General features: G+C 29.1%; 1 protein-coding gene across 1 annotated transcript in view; it reads left to right on the top strand.

Annotated features, from left to right (window-relative positions):
* The window catches only part of LOC108688161, a 24,404-nt gene that overhangs the window by 14,014 nt on the left and 5,653 nt on the right, over window positions 1-4,737 (top strand). The window lies entirely within an intron of this gene.

Raw genomic sequence — 4,737 nt, 5'->3', positions numbered from 1 at the left:
TTAATGACTTTTGAAAATGCATCACAAAAATATTAATTACGAGTTAATATTTAAAAAATTGAATTATGTCAAATAATTCTGCTTATATTTTTATTTTATATATATATATTAAAATTGAATCAAATTATTTTTTATTAATTTTCTGTTAAACTTTATTTACTTATTAGAGAACTAATTTATGTAGAAACAATTTGTAAATTTTGAACAATATGCATAAGCCATATGAAATTCATAATTATTTACAAAAATATTTATAATTTTATTATAAGATGTTATAATGATAGCAGAGAAAGAGAGAAACAGAGAGAGAAAGAGAGAGAGAGAGAGAGAGAGAGAGAGAGAGAATATTAAAATATTTATATAACCAAACTCAAGTCATACAACTTTAATTTATTGGATTAATAAATCTGACATGAATTATGAGATGCATAAAAGAAAGTATGCATTTCATATGATTTGGGGAACACGCAGAAATTGTTCGATTCAACTTTTTTTCACTCAGTTTCACGTCTTAAGTCTTGATGAGAAAAGATAAGAACTTAGATTGAACATCGAAATATAAGAAAATATATAAAATTATACAATTGTAACTATGACTTCAAAATCATTCAAAATTTCTGTAAAAGAATATTTTAAATAATAATTTTTAGGATCCATTAATTGATTAATACTATTTTTCATAAACATTCTACAATAATAATTCTTCTCTACGAAGAATTTTTTATTTTATAGTCTAAGTGTAAGAAACACAATCTTAATAAATACAGATTGAAATAAATTTGCAGATATAACTCAACAAAGTCATAAAATCAACCATTGATAAATTTTTTTTCCTAATGCTAAAACAATTTTGACTATAATATATTTCGATTTAGCAAGTGAAATTGAGTAAAAAAAAATTGAACCAAATAATCTCTATTGCTCATTAAATTCTGAAATGTATATGTTTTTTTTATAGAATCGATAGTGATCAGTTTGACGAAGAAACATTTGTTTGCCTTCGGTGATGCATAGATTTAAAACGTAGTTGCAATAATGTTGCGGAGAAGGCATGCAGCTCGTTAGGCTTGCAAAGACGATAAAGGAAATCGTTGTCGTCATCGTCGGTAAAAATCTACGCGTGCAACAGATGAACGTAAGAATGTAACAAACGCGATAACACGATGTCACGTTAAGGGCTACGTGGCGCTGTTAGGAATGGGAACCGTGAATTCGAGATCATCACGAAGATTTCGGAAGCGCTTAAGAAAGCCATACACTAGACATGCAACCATCCAATGTATGTAATTCATTCTGGATTTATCATTCTTCGATCGAAACATTGCGAATCGAATCACGCGATAGCGTCTGGATGTTACACATACGACATGAGATTTTATTATGCGCTTTTTTCAAAATACATTCAATTCTTTTTAATCTAATATCTTCAAATACACCACGCTGAAAGCGTAACTACAATTTCAATCAAATATAACTGATTTTTCAATAATATTGTATGATATGTTATAAGATATAATTTTGTATAAATATAAGATATAAATTTATATGAATTTGATGAATAAAATGAACAGTTAATTCTATTGAGAAGCGATGCTGATTTCTCTTCTTGATTATTTTCTCATTTTTGTTATCTTATATCAGCGTAGAAGAAATAATTAAGAATTATATTCTAAGCAACAGAGTCTGAAACCTTCTATGCATAACGAGTTTATCAATTTGTAATAAATATGTTCTTTATTAAGATAACTTTTAAAATCAATATAATCACTTTGGTCGATGTAGTCACCAATTATTTTGATGTACTGACTCTTAACCTATGCTATACAAAACTAGTCCGGTAAGTGATTGGTATAAATGTCTCGGTCGATAAGATGAGAAATGTTATATGTGAAAAACTAGGATTTCTTATTATAAATCATCAGGCGAGCCATAAATCTCTGACAATTCTTATCACTGCGAGATATGCTGTCGTTACGATTTTGTTTTATGTTTGTTAAAACATCCGTTCAGTGTCTCGAAAAGAAAGAAAAAAAAAAGAAATCTTATCATAGTCTACCGATGCACGAAACAAACTTGTCAGAGCAACAGCCCACACGAGTGTCCCCAGAATCGTATCTGAACTGAACCCCCGTTGCGAGACGCATTTCGCGAGATGTTTTTTGAATAAAAAACACAGTATACAGCATATAATTTGTGCTGATTTATACACTTATACTAAAAAAGCATTATACATCAAGTTTTAGTATTCTACTTATCATAAAAATAACATAATTTTAACAATAATAAAAAATTGAGAGATAATCTTTGTTTCCATGAAGCGTGCCATATAATTCATTAGAATCTTTTAATATGACATTATGAGTTCGGAGAAATGCTATTTGTGTTATGCTAGCTTTATTTTATATGTAACAAATGATAAAGGTAGAATGACATAAATAGCGCTAATAGCATTTCCTTGAACGCATTTTATACATATAAAAAAAGTTCCTGTATATGAAATTTAAATTTTTTTCAATATATTGTATTGTAATCTTATTAACAAATAGAATTAATGATAAACAAAATGTTTTACTAATTGAATACAGGTCTTTTAAAAAATTTGAAATTGAAATATTTTCTTTACAAAAATAGTTTGATATAATTTATTTTTGACATTTCAATGTCTGATTTTACTTTTTATTAATATGTTAATTTATATCTAAGGAAATTAAAATTTAGTTTAAGTTAAAAGTTAAATTCAGATTTCTTCTTCAAATTTCTCAATATTAAATAGAAATTAATACAATACAAGTAATGTAAACTGACATTATTGCGAATGCGTTATTTCTTTATTATTTCAGTTAATTTGGAAATACAATAATAACTTATGTCATTATCAATAATATATCAGTCAAAAGGAAAATTAAATGCAAGCTTAAAGACGGTGAAAGTAATTATCGCATGCAAGTCATTTAAACAGCACTAGAACATTCTTGATAAACGATTACCTGCTGTACTAATCCTTCTAATCCTTTCTCTTTTATTTTTCATGAACGTCCTTACTGGCATACTTGCAGATTCTCGACATCTAGCCTTGGCTTTTCTCAGAGAGTTTACTATTAATGGAGAATGTTAAAGAGGTCCTTATTTAGCATCCGGAAATCACAAGACTTAAATACTTAATACTTCTGCACTTGTCTTTAATTTATGTTATTAAATTAAAGTATCTAATAAAATCTTATAAGAATCTAAAATCTTTTTATTTTTATTTTTGTATGTTTAATTTTTTAATTTTGTATTTTTTGTTTAATTTTTTTTCAATTGACTTTGCGATTCTATCTTCCAGAATTGAACTTATTACATATTATATATTTATCTTACAGACAAAATATTCGGCATCTTTTTAAATATTTTAAATTTAATATATTATTTTATATTTAACGCACGCACACGCGCGCGCGCACACACACACACACACACACACACACACACACACACACACACATACACAGAGATGATTATGACAATATAATAGATTATAAATATCAGACACGTGTGACGAAGTAACATATTACATCTCTTTGTTTTGCACACCCACTTGCATTTGATTTTTATTTACATATCCTTTTTAACTTGTTGGATTTTGTTATTGTTTAATATCAAGCAATTTATTTTCCCTTATTTATAACATATTATATACCTAACATGATATGAGCAAAGACTTTAAATCGATGGAGCGTATTTAATGGTGCACGCTGTGACAAGGGTCGAGATCGAAAGATGCGGATAACGAGTTAATATTTAATGACAACGAATTTGCCCGTATAAATTCTTTGTGCAGTTATTCTAAATAGACTTATTCAGCGTTCAGATCGCGTTCCTCGCACCTATTGCCTCTTGAGCAAGAAACGAACGTGGATAGGGATCACCATGTCCTCGGTATTCGTTGTTGCGACAGTAAATGTTCTGTCGCGTTTCAGTAAACACGACATCGACATGGCGAAATGCAGTTTTCTATGGCTTGATGATGATGAAGTGGTTCTGTCGAACGAACATTCGTTTCGATGCCCAATTATATATACGATTGCCATATGTTTCTCTTATAAATCATTGAGGGTCTTCCGCTATCTGTGCTTGACGTCGTCGCGATTCTTCTGCTAAATGATTTGATTTGATAATAAATTATCAAGGTTTAATCTTGCTTCCAAATCGTAGAATGATATTATTCATCAGGTTTAATTTTGCTTCCGAAATACTGATCCTTAATCAGAAATGCAATCTTTCATATTGAGTTCTGTCACGTAAGCTTAATTCCAGAGCCAGCTCAAGCAACACGACAAGTCGTAACATCTCACCAACGCACATACTTATTTCAACTGTATATTCGATCGGCCTTCGTATTTTACGATTTAACCGGTCTTCTGCGTACTTTATGATTCAAATGACTGCGCTTTAGCGATCAGTTTGGCTGGAAGGGACACAACATGGGATATCGTTTACGATGACTATCGAAATAATCGACTTGCCAATTTAATTTCTCCATCACATAAGTCGCTATAACGAAATGCAAAGTTGAAATCGAGATGTAGGATTCCAAGAAAAGATTATTTGAGAACTCATAAACAATTTTTATCAATAATATATCTCCACGACAATGTCTTTTATATACATCCGGTTTATTTTCAAAGCAATATTATTATTGTTATAGATTACAATATATAATATATTATTTACATCTTATTTCTTATAAAATATTTA

The sequence above is a fragment of the Atta colombica genome, unplaced genomic scaffold (genome assembly GCF_001594045.1).
Source record: "Atta colombica isolate Treedump-2 unplaced genomic scaffold, Acol1.0 scaffold226, whole genome shotgun sequence".
Classification (NCBI taxonomy): domain Eukaryota; kingdom Metazoa; phylum Arthropoda; class Insecta; order Hymenoptera; family Formicidae; genus Atta; species Atta colombica.
Note: the sequence above shows the minus strand (reverse complement) of the source record. Positions and strands in the feature narration are given on the sequence as shown.